Source organism: Prinia subflava, chromosome 14 (assembly GCF_021018805.1).
Source record: "Prinia subflava isolate CZ2003 ecotype Zambia chromosome 14, Cam_Psub_1.2, whole genome shotgun sequence".
Taxonomy (NCBI): Eukaryota; Metazoa; Chordata; class Aves; order Passeriformes; family Cisticolidae; genus Prinia; species Prinia subflava.
In genome coordinates this window covers 14,340,094-14,356,312 of record NC_086260.1, presented here as the reverse complement: position 1 = coordinate 14,356,312, position 16,219 = coordinate 14,340,094, and the positions used below count along the sequence as shown (strand labels likewise).

At 45.4% G+C, this 16,219-nt stretch overlaps 1 protein-coding gene across 4 annotated transcripts in view; it reads left to right on the top strand.

Annotated features, from left to right (window-relative positions):
• SLC6A1 (solute carrier family 6 member 1) overlaps positions 1–16,219 on the top strand; it is a 60,608-nt gene that overhangs the window by 22,875 nt on the left and 21,514 nt on the right. The gene's annotated exons all lie outside the window — the stretch shown is intronic.

Genomic DNA, 16,219 nt, shown 5'->3' with positions numbered 1-16,219 from the left:
AAGGGAGAAGAAAAATGAAGAAAGACCGTCATATTTCTCTTTCTTGATTGGAATACTTCTTGAAAAGCAGTCTGCCCTTAGGAGAAGGGTAATTCAGAGACATTCCAGACACTTGAGGCCTGAGACAGAGAGCACGAGATGAACTTTTCAGATTGAAAGTGTGGTCCATAATCACAGCTCCTGAGGTCAGGGGGTGTTTATTTTGCCTTTGGCAGAGCCCCCTCTCTTTACACCTTTCTGCTGTGGCAGCCACTTCTCAAAAGGCGACGAGGGGGAGCAGCGATGTCCCCACCAGCACTGCCACATCTCCCTGAGCAGAGCTGTGTCTTTGCCTGCTCCCTGCAGGTCGGGCAGGTTCCCCTTCCCGTGTTCCTGCCCTGCTCTCCCATTTTCCAGCTGGGATGAACCTTCCACCCGGAATTCTTCCGCGGCACAGTGAGGATGGAGCGGCAGATGCTGATGGAGGGAGCAGATCCCGTGGCCGTGCAAGCGGGACTGAAATTCCCTGTGCCAGCGTAGCCAAGCAAATCCCCGAGCTCAGCAAGTCAGCTGGGCCACTGGAAATGCTCCAGTGGGTAATTTGATGAGCTTATTCAACAGGGCTGTGTGTGGCAGCTGAGCTGGCGTTTTCCGAGCCTTTTTAACTGCCTGGCTGCTGGAATGCTCTGCTTGGGGCTGATTCTGGGATGCCTGGGACCTTCCCACCAGCACTCTGGGCCTTCTTTGGGAAGAATTTGAAGTGGTACCACCCTGCCTTCAGCCTGCCCTGAAGTATTTTCAATCAAGTATTTGCTATCAAAGTATTTTCCATCAAATGCATAAAACAAAATGTAGAAAAGCAGAAATGGTGGCTGATAAAGGGAGGCTTTTTTTGCTTTCCATTTGAAGCCTGTTTTGGAGCTGGGATTAGCCATGTCCTTCCATGGTTTTTTTCTCTGCAAAGCTTTTCTATGCACTGGTTTGATTTTTTAGCTTGTTTCCTGCCCCTCTTTTGATCCAAACCCAGAGGTGAAGAGGGAAGTTGTTTATGGCACAGACAATCAGACTTCAGATGCTAAAATCTCCCCAAGGACCTGGATACTCAATTGCTGCTGAAATGCTCATTCCAGAATGTGGGAATTGGTGAGACAAATCCTTTGGATACTGAGAATTGCACTCTGATTTTGAGAGGGGAGGAGGACAGGCATTGTGTCAGCTGCTCTTCTGAAGTTCATGGTGACCTTTGGAAACTCAAACGTTTCCCTCCCCAGGATCTCTGTGCAGGAAGAGGCTGCCCTTGGAGGTGTTTGCAGCCACCTGACCCTCCAGAGCCTGCTGGGTGGGGAAAACCTCGTGGAAATGTGGAACACTTTGTGCTCTGGAGTCAGACCTGCTGTTCCTGAAGAGGCCCAGGTTCCCCTTCCAGCTCAATCAGTTCCTGTCAGATGGTTGTGGCCATTTCATCTTTCTTTTTTTCTTTGCCTTTGCTGTAAACCAGACAAATGTTCCTCGATTGATTTCTGCCCTCTGAAAGCTGCTCTGTGTAACGTCCTGGCAGGAAGGGATTGCTGCTGCTGAGAGATCTCCCAGGCATCATGCAAGATCAATACCCGCCTCATTTGTTCCAGTGTGAAAACACGTGTTTTTGTAAGATCTGCTCCATGGATTTACCTGGAAATGTGCTCTGCTTGGAAAGGTTGTGTGGGCAGTCCTGAGATGCTGATGGGAGTGGAATGCATCGATCCCAGGGAGTCCCTGTGGTGGGATAAAGTGAAATCCATGAAGGGAAAAGCGTGGAGTAGAACATGTGCTACGGCATGGCAGCGAAGGAGTGGTTGCTAATCCATCCTGAATATCACTGCATGCCTGCTGATAAATAACATTCCTCATCTATTACCCAAAAGCAGCTGAGAAGACACATTCTCCTGATTGTCCAAAAAAAAATAATACCCATTTTCAGGCTGTTTTCTCAAATAAATTAATTTATTATTGCATCTGTGGTGGCCCGAGGGCTCTCTTCTCACATCTCCACTGGAGAAACTCTGGCACAATAATTTAATTTGGACTCACTGAGACTAGGGGTCATTCGCAGCACCTGAATGGCAGGAGTGTGCTCTGTGGTCTATTTGTACATTCCTTTTTCCTGTGAGGATCCTCTCTGCCAGCTCAGGGTCACAGGCAGGTTTTAGAGGTGGTTAAAGGTAGGAGCTCCAGTCAAGCTTCAGAAAACTGAATTTTTGCTGATTATCAACTACAGATCTGGCCCAATGCAATGTCAATAGAGAGAACTGAATGTTGCTGTTGGGTGATGGTGGGTTTTTGTTTATTTTCATACATATGTCCTTTACTCTGGGTTGGAATTTAGGGAGCTTGAGGGATTTTAAAGAGAACCACTAAGAAATGCAATTTCTTGGGTGAATCTGAAGCACTGATTGGGAACTAGGGGGGTTCATTGCTCTTCCTGTTGTGCTGCCTTAACCCAAAAGTCAGTCCAGCTGGAGTTCTTGGAGAAGCCCAGCTGTGGGAGAAGGTTTGATCTGTGTTTTTATTACTGCTAATTTCATTAATAATAGAGCTGCTGTCCAGGAAGAGACTAAATTCCTGAACCAGAAATGTGCTCAGGCTTTAAATGCTTCAATTGCAAGGTGGTTTAGTTTACTCTGAGAATGTAATCCCCACCATGGCTGCTGTTTCAGATATTTTAATGTTGGTTTTATATGTGCTCACAGTCATTAGTTTGCAAATGATCATTGAATTAGCAAATTAGATTCCTTCACCCTCGGCAAGTGCCACAAACCTTGCAATTGGAAGGCTGTGAAAGTCTGAGGGGGAGAAAAAGCAGTTCCCAAAAAAAGGGGGGAAGGAAACCAAATTATTTGCTGCAGAAAATAAGCTTTTAGCTGATGTAACTAAATGCATATAACTGGTTTGGGCTTTTTTTTTTTTTTTCCTATAGAGTCAAATGAGATTAAAGTGGTATCAGTATGAATGTTCAAATCCTCAAGTGTGGATCTGGAAAAATGTTTCCTGATCTGCTCTATCAGGGCAGGCAGATGAAAATAAAGCTGTCAGTCGTGCAGATTGCTGCAGACTCATCCATTTTGAGAGCAAGGCAAGCACTGTGTGCGCTCTTACCTGATATGAAAACACATTTTTCCTCCTTAAACTTCTTGCTGATGAACTGTGTACCTTTGGAAAAAAAGCAAGCTTAACCTAATCTCCTCCAGGGGGAAAAAAAGTCACACCTCCCATGTGTCATATATTTGCTCAAGTGGTTTATTATTCAAAAAAATTGTGTGGGGGGAAGGTAAACCCCTCCTTTGCCTCCTCAAGGAAGGTGTTTGCCTCCTAAGGCTTTGTACTGAAAAATGTGCCCCAGAGACCAAGGAAAAGGTGTTTTGTCAAGGCTGGGAGTAAATAATTCAATTTCTGCCTTTGAACGAGTCCCCTTGGAATAGAGATGGTCAGTGGGCTCAAAGTGAGGGTTTAGCACTTTGGACAGGACCTTCCATGTGACCAGCAAGGCTCCCCAGGACCCTCTGCTACCCCCAGAACCTGTGCCTGGCCCTTGTCAGGAACAGGACTGAACTCACCCCAGTGACCTGTTCCACCCGGGACCTGCAGCTTTTCTCCTTCTCCTGCTTGCTGCTCTGGGCTCCTGATCATTACCCCAGTTAATTCTGTTCCAGTGTGGCCTCAGCATCCCTGACAGAGCAGATCCAGAACTCCAAGCACTTCTTCTGGGGCACAGACTGAGGGGGAAATTGTCCCAGATGTTGACAGTGGTTGTTGTGTTTTATATTCTTTGCCAGGGTTGGGATTAAATGCTCCAGAAGGTGTTTCCTGTTCAGACTCAGATGTTTATTAATTCTTATCTCTGTTACAGTCTCACAAACTGTGAGTTCTACAGCACTTCCAGCTAACAAACTAAAAATGGAGCTCTCTCTATCTCTCTACAAGGCCTTTTAAGGATAAACTGTCCAATTAAGAAGTGACACCTAAATTATTTTTACTTTTAACCCAATAAAAACCACCCGTGGCTGCAATGAGGACTTTTCTCCCCAATCACAAAACACCACCCAGAGCCGTGAAGGAGAAGGTGAAAAAGCAGGACTGGCCTCTGCCCTGAAACCTCCAACTTGCTTTATAGAGATATTCCTGTATTCTAAACCCTGAAACTCTGAGTTTTGCACCCTGTGCTGTCACACACTTCTATCCAAACCCCACACCCACAATCCCAGAGCTGTCACTCAATTTTGGAGCCTTCTCCACGGCCTCAGGTCAATGCAGGGTTTGCTTGGGGGTCAGTGCCTGGCAGCACAGAGAGTCCAAAGTTCTCAGGTTCCAGGGTTCCAAGAACTTCCTGCCATGAGCGTGTGAGAATTCAGGAGCAGGTTTGCATCTCCTAAAGGCCCATTAGTTCCAGGAAGTTGATCTGAGGTGCTGCTGAGTTGTTGTTCCGGGCATTAGGGCTCCAAAATCCCCCCAAACGAATTTTTGTTCCGTTCAGAGCCATGCCAGCGTTTCAGAACAGACTCTGAGCCCAGTGCTTGTCTTCGAGGGAGGCTGGAAATCCTCTGGGACAGGCGTGAAGCCTTGCCCTGCTGCCATTGTCATGCCATTGAGCCATCAGACAAAACCAGCAAGGACTGCTTTTCCTGCACTGACCACTTCCAAAATGCTCGAGTTTCTCTTAAGCTTTTTGCTTTTATTATTTTTATATTTCCTCTTTTTTTTTAAACTAAAAAGAAAACAAATTGTTCTATTTATCTCCTACCTTCAGAGTGAGTGCCCTGATTGTTTGTCCTTATCACTTCAAGCCAGAAAGTTTCACAGATTTGCAAAGCACCTTGATATTGGAGCTTCAAATTCTTAATTTGGCAGGAGGGGTGAGGGGGAAAGAATGTCTTGTTTCCATTTAAACTGCTTTATTTCAGACTGAAATCCCATTTAAACCTGAAGGTTTGGATTGAAGTTTGAGGATCAAAGAAAAGAGAACAGATAGAAAATGTGGCTTTAGCTTGGAGCTATGTCTGAAAAGGGTAACCTCAGACTCGGGGCTTCTCTTCCCTCTACTGCACCCCCTCCAAAATGGTCTGATTTTTCCAATTTCTCCTGCCAAGAGTCTTAACTGCATTAACATGTGCATGTGCCTGCAGCCTTTTTTTGTTTGCTTTGCTCTGTATGATAACTGCATGTAAGAATCACAAATGCAAAGTCTTTCTTTATTCAGAAAAGAGGGCCTATTTAAAAGAAGCCATGAGCTAAGACGTAGAGGAAGCCCCAAAATTAGAATCCCTTGGATTAGCAGTGCTGGCAGCTGCTGTTGTGAGTCGAGAGGCTTTGTAAACCAGGAAACAGCATCTGCCAGAGCTGCCTCCTCTCCACCAGGCTTGGGGAAGGGCAGGTCTTGAGCTGGGCTCAAATTGGACAAGGAGTTTTGTGGGAGTTGTGGGGAAAAAAAAAATAAATTGCAATGAAATGATAGAAACTGAAAGAAGCTCAACTTGCACAAAGGTGGCACAGCCTGCCTCTAAAAAAAGGGGGATAATTCTGTTTGTCAAAATGTATTTCTAGCCCTCACTCTGATGCTGGAGTCCGTGGATCCTGCCTGGTGGGTGGGTCTGGGAGCTGCAGATAACTTCCCCCTCTGGATGTCACCCAAAGTGACTTGCCCAGTCACACAGACAAAATCTGATCTCAGATGTGCCAAGATGTCATCCCCTGAACAATAACTCAGCCCTGGCACTTTCAGGCAGCATTTTCAGGTTTAAGAGAAACTCAAATATCCCCAAAATCTGGAGCACTCAGTGGAGGTGGCAGGAGAAACACAAGGGAGAACACATCCAGAACAAAAATGTTGCATTTTTGTGGGCCAGATTCTGTTGGTTTTATTCATGATTTTGAAGCTCTACTTGACTTTGAATTGATCTTCAATGCTCTAATTTTTCTTCAGCATCGCTTTGCAGAAATTGTTTTTCTTCTCCTTGTGGCTTCATTCTTAAGGATGAAATTGAAACTTGGGTAAATATTTTTAAATCTAATAAAGAGAATTGTAAACACTGTTAAAACTTTCTCTCTCTCCACAATGGTGAAGATGCCCATTTTCCAGCATTAAGAGTCAACAGCCTTAAGATCCATTTTAAGACAGTGTCTGGTCTAAATTTGGCCTGATTGGGCATTGGGAGCTACGTGGGAAATTAGAGGCTGAGGAACCCCAAGGCTTTGGTGAAAATCTGTGTGTTTGGGTCAGATTCTGTGAATTTTGGCCCTGGAATTTTAATCAAAGTGTTCAGTGTTGCTTTGGCTGCTGCTCCCCACCAACACTGGGCTCTTGTGTGTGACGTGGGGCCTAACACAAAGACACAGGAACTGATCAGTGATTCCTTTAAATACCAGAAATTCAGGCTGGGATTGTGCTGCTTCTGCTGCATTCTGACATGTGCTTCTACCTCCTCTCACCCAAAACCATAACACTTCAAAAAAAAAAAAAAAAGAAAAAGAAAAAGACACAGTAACAGATGGGAGCTGCCTCCAGTGCTCAAACAAACCCAAATCCCGGGGGCCTCGAGCAGCAGGTACAGAAGGCAGGCAGAGCGTTTGATATCATGTTTTCACATCATGTTTTCACCAAAGGAAACATTTTACTTTGGGGAAGTGGCTCCTCCAAATAATTTAGGCAGAGTGTTGGTTCTCACGGGCTTCCAAAACCCCTCGTGCTGAGTGCCCGGGCCTGGCTGTGGCAGATGGAGGCACTGGCAGAGCAGACCCAGGGCAGCAGGATCACCTTCTCCACCTCTTTTCCCCCCTGGAACACTGCCTGCCCACAAATTTGGCTGTGGCATGCCATGGCATTCTCTCCTTTGGGGTCAGACACAGCACAGAGCTTAGAGTTTGGTAAAAAATTAAATAACAAACACCACCTCCAGTTATTTACACTGAGAATTTTTTTTTTTCCCCAGAGACCGTGATCCTTGCTGCAGCTTTTATGTGCTTTTATTTGCCTTTATTTGCTTCCACGAGGCAAAAAGTCTTTCATACTTAGTCATTTGTACATGCTGCAGATGAAAAGAGGCCGTCAGGAGAGGGTAGCAGCGCTGTTATTGAAGGTTAAGGGATTGCACTGGCACGCAAAGAAACTCTGCTCTAAATTCTGCTCCAGCCTCCTGCTTGGGCAAATGACTTTGCCTTTGTGAGCACTTGCTGCTCCCTTTTTCAGCGCTGGCTTCCTGCATTGGGGTGTCTCCAAGGACGGGCTTTGTGCAGCTCCCGGGGCCGGCAGGAGCTCAATGCCCCCAAGGCAGGAAGTCAGAACTGCCCAACTCCTGCCCGCAGCACCTCCCTGGGTTACAAACTCCAAAAACACCAAAAAAAGGGTGCAAAACAGCAGGGGAAAGAGTGGGTGGGCTCTTCATCACCCTCCTCTCCTCTCAGGCTAGGGGATGGGAGAGGGGAAGGAAATCTTGTGATCTGTGGTACCTGGGAGAGAGAACCTTTCAATTCTGCAGTTCAGAACTGCCCAACTCCTGCCCGCAGCACCTCCCTGGGTTACAAACTCCAAAAACACCCAAAAAAAGGGTGCAAAACAGCAGGAAAAAGGGTGGGTGGGCTCTTCATCACCCTCCTCACCTCCCAGGCTAGGGGATGGGAGAGAGGAAGCAAATCCTGTGGTTGGTCGTACCTGGGAGAGAGAACCTTTCAATTCTGCAGTTCAGAACTGCCCAACTCCTGCCCGCAGCACCTCCCTGGGTTACAAACTCCAAAAACACCAAAAAAGGGGTGCAAAACAGCAGGGAAAAGAGTGGGTGGGCTCTTCATCACCCTCCTCTCCTCCCAGGCTAGGGGATGGGAGAGGGGAAGGAAATCCTGTGGTTGGTGGTACCTGGGAGAGAGAACCTTTCAATTCTCCAGTTCAGCACAGGGCCGTAAATCCACTACTCCACTAAATTTAGATTTGGCTTTGTTTCTGTGGCCAGGGTGGACCAGGAATGTTGGGTTATTTCCTGGGTGTCAGCAGAGGAATAATGGACCCTGTTGTAGCATCGATCCCAACGCTGACTGGCACCAGTCGTGTCCTTTTTGAGCCTCTCCCTGGTCCCCAGATATTGCATTTTCTAGGCACTAGTTATGTCCTTTCTTGAGCCTCTCCGTGTTGCATTTTCTATCCTGCAAACCTGTGTGGGCTCTCAGGGAAGGCCCTGGGGTCTGCACAACAACAATTAGCACCAATTAGGGCTAAAGAATGACGCCCAAACAATGCAAGGAACAAAGAGCAAACCCATTTTTATGCAGCAGTAACTTGTATTATCACCCTGCTCCATTAAGCTTCAGATGGATGGGAGCAAATCCAGGATTCCAAAAAAAATATGGAAATGCTGTTCTTGCTTTTCTAAAGCACATCCTATTTACTGTGTGGGAGCTAGAAGGGAATGTGTGGTTGCAGTTGATGGTGATTATTATATTTTATATACTTATCAACTTTTGTTATACTTATTTTTATTTATTTATTATTGATTATATTTATTATATTTAATCAGTCTAGAAGCTAAATATAGAAATTGTGACAAAGACTTTATTGCAAAGGAATACAAGAGTACAAACAGCAAAGGGAACACCATTCCAGAAGGGGGAATCACCAAAGCAAGCAGGCCCTCAGAGCCATTTGGTTCTGTTGGAAATTGTTAGAAATCCATCTGAAGCTGGGCCCAAAATGTTGTGGTGTGTAAATATAAAGTAGTAGGAGCAGATGGTGCTGTGGGCTGAGGAAAAATACACTCAAAATAGTTTATGGCCACCCCCAGCCTTGGTAGAGCTACTGGGGTTGATTAGGAATTGGTGTTAATCGCTGTAAAATCTTTGATTATCAATTAGTTTTGATATAATTCCAGGATGAGTGGAAAAAGCTGCTCCTTCCAGCATCTATTGACTGTTTTAAACCTTAAAAACCTTGCACGGTCAAGAGGGGAATATCACTACATGTTTACAAGGAAATATTGTGGATTTTGCAATGGGCCTCATGCAGACTGCCAAGATGGTCAGGATAATTTTGCACTTGTGGTTTAAGTGTGTTTTGCTGTATCCTGACCCTGAGGGTAACAAAAAGAACAAAATCTATTCTTTCAGAAATAACCTTGCTATGGCCTATGTGGCCATCACTTTTCATGATTTTACATCTTGTATTTCTTTTTTGTTTCTCTTTAATTTTAGTGTGGTTTTTTCTTTAATTTTACTGTGCTTTTTTCAGACTAATTACAGAATCCCTTATCATTGCACAACTACACATTTGCTAGTAAATCCTTTAGAAACATGAAAATTTGGGTTTTTTGAGGATTAGTGATTAGTATTTATTTAAGGATCTAACCAGGATATGTCCTTTATGGCAGCACTGTATAAGAGCCAAGCTCTCTCTGCAGGTTCGACCTCGGTATCTTTAAATCAGGAATTTCATACCAGGAGAGCTACAGAAAGTTGTAAATCTGATCACTGAACTGAAGCTGGACTTGGGCAGTAAATACCTGTCCTTTGGGCTCTAAATTGCACAGATGCCTCCTCAGGAATCTCTGCATGCCACAGAAATTTGGACAGTCCCTGGTCACCTTCTGTGGCTTTCATCTTTATTTCTGCAGCGCTGAGTTATCCTTGCATGTGAAAATTGGAAAACTACAAAGCTGCTGCTTTTCCTTCCTGGTGCTCATGGGCCTGTTTCCACACCATGGTTAAATACGGCATCCTTATGATTTCTTTGGATTTTTGTGGCAATTCCTGCATCCCATGAGAGACAGATAAGAGCCATAGGAAGGCTGGTACCCTTTAGGGAGAGGCAAGACAGGCTATTTTTAGGAAACTGAATTCTTTCTTCCCTTCTCCTGCAGACTCTGCTGTGTGACCAGAGAGGGAATTTGTTTCCTTAGGGGTGGCTAGAACTGGGAGCGAGCAGATGAGCTCTCCTGACGTGTCTTAGAGCCTGAAGGGAAATTGTCTGGCAGGAAGGGACCTGGAAGCAGCTGGAGAGGTGGGAAAGGCCCTGGGGGTGCGGGGACAGCAGCTGGACACCAGCCCAGGTGTGCCCAGGTGTGCCCAGGTGTGCCCAGGTGGGCAAGAGGCCAGTGGCCCCTAGGCTGGGTCAGGAATGGAGAGGCCACAGGACCAGGGCAGGGATTGTCCCCATCCCACAGGAATGGCCCCCTGTGGCCATTGATGTCCACATCAATGCAAAATTTGTTTCCAAAAATATTGCCTGGGTGCAGCAGGGTTCTGCCACCCAGCTTGAAGTGTGCACAGACCTGCATGATCACATAAAATAAATGAAACAGGGAGTTAATCTGGATCCTGGGCTAGCAGGAGCAGCAGGCAGTAAGAGAAGTTATAATTTATATTGTCCAATTTGGTCCAATACCTCCTTTCTGTCCTGAGATCTGCCTCAAACTGGAGCCTTTCCTGCTTTTAGTGTGTCCTGTGTAGAGAAGGGCAAAGATGCCTCGGAACTGTTGGGGTTTTGATCAGTGGAGAATTAACTGAGAAGAGCTTTCTCTGCTGCTCAGACCATGGTGGTGCCTTCTCCTGATGAATATTTGGCCACCAATCAGCAGCAGTTTTGCCTGTGACACTGAGCCCTCCCTCAAGCCCAGCCCTGCCCTGCCCTGTCAAACTCCTTTCTGCAGGGTTTAGGGCACAGATGTGCCCAGGAATCTGATTTTGAGGTTCTGGTGTCTTTTCTGTCAGCACAGCTGGATTAAAGAGCTGTGCCAGAATAGAGAAGGTTTTCTCAGGTTTAACTCTGCAGTTCTGGTTATTTCATATATTTGTACTCTTTGGAGTCTGGTGAGCTGATGTTTTACGGGTGACTTTGAAACCAGTGAGCTGGGATTTCCAGAAGTGGGTACTGGATCCCTGCTCTTCAGAAGCTTCAGACATCCAAAATGGAGAATTCTGCTTTTCTCAATGCTATCACCTATACAGACATGTTAAAAATCAGTTTCCACGTCCTACTTTAGGCACCACAGTTTGGAGAGTGCCTCTGATGCATTTCCCTCTACCGCCCCACTCCTGGCCTGATCCTGAGCAGAAATGCCTGCACAGCTGCTTGTGCACAAATGGAGATTTTTGCTGCCACAAGCACGAAAACTTGTGAAAGATGACAGCAATATTGCAGTTCACTTTCATGAACTCAACTCCTCCCATCCCCTTTTGTGCAGTCCAGGAGGGAGCAAAATGCCTTTGTGCCGTGGGGCCGCCTTTGTTGCCGTTTCCCTGGCAGTGCCCAAGCCCTTGGCTGCTATGTGAGCTTGGCTCTCCCAGGCCATTCTTCTCCAGCGTGGTGGTGCTGCGGGACAACCAGCTGGGATCCAGCCCTGCTGCAGAGGGCTTGCAGCCCTTGGCTCAGCAGCCCTAGTAACTGAAGTCAAGGAAGCTCTTTTGTGCCCTGAGGAATGTGGTGGGAAGCTGCCGTTGTTTGAAGGGACAGCAGAGCAAAGACAGAGTTATTAAATGGATTTCTTCATCTCCTTCCCACAAAGCCAGCGCTGGGGGAGTGAGTGCTGTACCTGCCCTGCTGCCTGACAGCTGCAATTTGTATTTCCTCCTGCCCAGGCCAGCCCACGGAGCTTACATAAGTGTCTTTCTGTCCCATTCCATGTCAGAGCAATTTGAAATTTAAATCCCAGTGCTGTGGGATAGTGCCTAATCTGATTAGAGAGCGTGAACCCAGGATCTTTGCTGCTGCACTGCCAGTTCTTCCAGGTTTTTGTAAGTCATAAAGCACTGCAGTGTGTGGAGAGTGTGGATTGGAGGTTAGACTCCACTTCTGTTGTTGGCATTTATTATCGTTATTTCTTAGGCCAGGGAAAAGTTACTTTTCATAGTTTGGAATGACCCCTTCTTTCCAAACTGTGGAATTGAAGTATTTGTTTGTTGTCTGATGCTGATGTGCTGTATGACCATAAATGCACAAATGTCCATGCACGGACGCCAATGCCAGTAAAACCTGGAATAATGGCCCAGCAGTGGTAGGGCAGCACAGAGCAAACTGGTCAATCCCCACCTGCATCCTCTCCAAAGGAGCCTCTGCTGAGTCTGGCTTTGCTGCTGGCAAGGTTTGGGATATTTGTGGTGTGTGCAGTGGTTGTGTTGTGCCATAAGTGCACAAGGTGATTGTTTGAACCACTGTTTTCAGTGTCTTTTAATACAAAAAGCCCCAGGCTGCCTGCCAGCCACCCCTCACCCTGACACAAATGTGCTGGGCGTTCTTGGGAAGTCTCAGCACTACAGAGGTGCTGAAATAGGTCTGGGCTGCTTCCTCCAGGAGGTTCCTTGGTTCATTCCTGAAGATTTCCTCACTAACCCGTTGTTTGTCATGGAGTCCTCTCTGCATCCAGCAGAGCTTTAATCCCACCAGAGCTCTGCAGAGCCTGGGAGGGCTGGAGCAGCAGGATGGGCTCCATACCCAGCGCTCACCTGCAGAGCCCGTTTGGAGACCTGAGGAGCTGAATCCTTGTTCCTCTCAATCCTTGTTCCTCTCAATCCCTGCTCCTCTCAATCCCTGTTCCTCTTAACCCATGTTCCTCTCCATCCCTGCTCCTCTTAACCCATGTTCCTCTTAATCCATGTGCCTCTTAATCCATGTTCTTCTCCATCCCTGTTCCTCTCCATCCTCGTTCCTCTCCATCCCTGCTCCTCTCCATGCCTGTTCCTCTCAAGCCCTGCTCCTTTCAAGCCCTGTTCCTCTCAATTCCTGTTCCTCTCAATCCCTGTTCCTCTCAATTCCTGTTCCTCTCAATCCCTGTTCCTCTCAATTCCTGTTCCTCTCAATCCCTGTTCTTCTCAATCCCTGTTCCCCTCCATCCCTGCTCCTCTCCATCCCTGCTCCTCTCCATCCCTGTTCCTCCTGGCTTGGTTGCTCAGTTCTGACTCAGCCCAGGTCCCTGCGAGCAGGAATTTCTCCCTCATGATGAATCAAACAAGAGATGTAAGTGTAGATCCTTCCCTGCAGTGTTGGGGTATTGGAGGGGGCTTTATGTTGGTTTGGGGTTCTTTTTCACTCATCCTCACCACACTCAGCCTCTTCCAACACTTGGAAACTCTGCTGATGACGAAACCCAACCCAAACACAAACTGCAACAACAACAACAACAAACCTAATCTAGTGCTGGAGTGTTGGTAAAGTCCCAGGACACCCTGGTGGGGTTTTTTTCCATCCAGGCTGTGTTGGCTGAAAAGAGACACGTTCAGTTCTGGCTGCTGAGCAGCAGATGGAGCTGACAAACTGCACATCTGGGGCTGCACCTGCAGCTGGCCCCAGCCACCACGCGTGGCCCTGCAGCCGGGCAGGTCCCATTGCCACCACAATGATCCCCATTTCCTCCTGCATTGGGAAATGCATTTCCTGCAATGCACTTCCAGGAAAGTGGTGCAGGAAATAGGGCAGGCTTGGGATGTGGAAAAGTGGGGTTCAAAAAAGGGAGGCACACAGGGTTTGTGAGGATGGGGCAGAGATGGATTTTCCCTCTCTGAGTCTCATCCTGAAAGGGAACAGAGAGGAAGGAAAGTTAAAAGCACCATCCTTGTTCTCACTCCAACCACACCTACAGCTGGTTTTTCCACAGCTTCCAGCCAAAACCTTTCCTTTTAATAGCTGGATGTGGCTTTATAATCATGCAGTGACCAGAAATGAGAATTCATAGAAAAATACAGACTTTACTCTTTTTTTAATGTTTCTTTTACCATAATTTTCAATTAGAAGTGAACAGCTAATAACCTCAACCTCCCTTCAGAACTCTGTAAATAAAATTATTGTTGATCTCTGCCTGACCTCGTGCCCAGTGTTACAAGGTGCAGCTCCTTCACCCTGGCCAGCGTCTCGTGTGTTGCAGCCTCTGGCTCGAGCACTGGGCTGACATGTGGCAAAAGGAGTTATCAAGAGAAAACAGGCAACAAATCAGTGGTGGATGGGTCACAGAGGACATGAAAAGAATTATTTCAGAGTGTTATTTCCAGCTGAAGCAGAGCTGTGGAAGTTTGCAGGAGCCACAAGCATTTCTGAGTTGACTGAAATACCCCAGGTCATTTTTTTATAATCCATAATTGCTCTCTTGAATATTCTTTTATTTAGATTTTGAAGTTGTACCTAGCAACAGCAATGGTGTTTTAAAAGGTCCATGAATGGCTGGAAACAGAAATGAGGAGAGATCATTGCAGGCTGTCATCTTACTGCGCTCGTAATTTAAGATTTGTCTTACATTAACAGCTAATTATAACCACATGTAAAACCTGACATCATTACCCAGGATTAAGTCCCGTCTCTTGATGTGGTTTATTATTAAATTCCTTTGGGAGCAGTTTAGGGAAAGGTGTTTTAGATAAGAGAACTTTCTAAATTCACTATGAATCCACTATTAATGGTGGCAACTGCTATTTCTTGATTTACATTTTTAATTCTTTCTGCAGGCTCATAAGAGATCTATAGGGACAAAATATAATCAGTGGATCTCAGAGATTGTTTTGGTTAATAGTGAACATTCTAAATTTAGTATTGATCCACTCTTCAAGGTGGCAACTGCTATTGATTGGTATTTTTAAAATTCTTTTCTATGTAGACTCATAAGAGGTAGGGAAAACGGATAACAAGTGGTCTTGGAGATTGTTTTGCATTAATACTGAACTTTCTAAATTCACTAGAAATCCTTTATTAAAGGTAGCAACTGCTATTACATAATTTTTTTTAATTCTTTATCTAGACTTGTAAGTGATCTATCAGGACAAAATGTAATCAGTGCGCCTTGGAGATCATTTTGGATTAATAGTGAACTTCTAAAATTTACTGTTAACCCACTATTAAAGGCGGCAAGTGCTGCTTCTTAAATTTTTTTTAATTCTTTCTGTAGACCCATAAGAAATTCACAGGGACAAAATATAAGAAGTGGGTCTTGGAGATTGTTTTGGATTAACTGTGAATGTTCTAAATTCAGTATTAATCCACTATAAAATGTGATAACTGCTATTTCTGGATTTTTTTTTTTCATTTTTTTCTCTATGAACTCATAGGAGATCTATAGGGAAAAAATAATAAGTGGATCTTGGAGATTGTTTTGCATTAATAGTGAACCCCCTAAATCCACTGTTAATGGTGGCAACTGCTATTCCCTGATTATTTTTTTAATTCTTTCTGTAGACTCATAGAAGATCTATGGGAAAAACTATAATCAGTAGGTCTTGGAGATTGTTTTGGATTAATAGTGAATGTCCTAAACTCACTATTTATCCACTATTAATGGTGACAACTGCTATTTCTTCATTATTTTTTTTAATTCTTTCTGTAGACTCATAGGAGATTTATGGGAAAAATTATAATCAGTAGGTCTTGGAGATTGTTTGGGATTAATAGGGAATGTCCTAAACTCACTATTTATGCACTATTAATGGTGGCAACTGCTATTTCTTGATTTTTTTTTTTTAATTCTTTCTGTAGACTCATAGGAGATTTATAGGGACCCAATATAATAAGTGGACCTTGGAGATTGTTTTGCATTAGTAGTGAACTCTCTAAATCCACCACTAAGGGTGGCAACTGATATTCCTTGATTTTTAATTTATTTTTTCTAATCCTTTCTGTAGACTCATAAGAGATCTATAGGGATGAAATAGAATCAGTGGGGCTCGGAGATTGTGTTGGATTAATCGTGAACATTCTAAATTCAGTATTAATCCACTTTTAAAGGTGGCAACTGATATTTCTAGAGTTGTTTTGTGTGTTTTTTAATTCTTTTTTCTGTAGACTCATAGGAAATCTGTAGGAAAAAAATAAGTGGATCTTGGAGATTGCATTAATAGCGAACTCCCTAAATCCACTATAATGGTGCCAACTGCTATTCCTTGATTATTTTTTTAAATTCTTTCAGAATGCAAAGTTGTAACCAGCAGATCTTAGAGATTGTTTTGTGAGGATTCTCCCCTGCTTGCTGTTGAGCCCAGAGCAATCCCCTAGGGCAGCGCCCGGCCCCTCCATGGGGCCCGGGGTGGCTGCCAGTGTCTGAGGTGTCCCCGTGTCCCTCCATGGGACCCGGGGTGGCTGTCAGTGTCTGAGGTGTCCCCATGTCCCCTACACAGGACCCCGGGTGGCCACCAGTGTCTGAGGTGTCCCCATGTCCCCTACACAGGACCTGGGGCGGCTGCCAGTGTCTGAGGTGTCCCCGTGTCCCTCCATGGGACCCGGGGTGGCCACCAGTGTCTGAGGTGTCCCCATGTC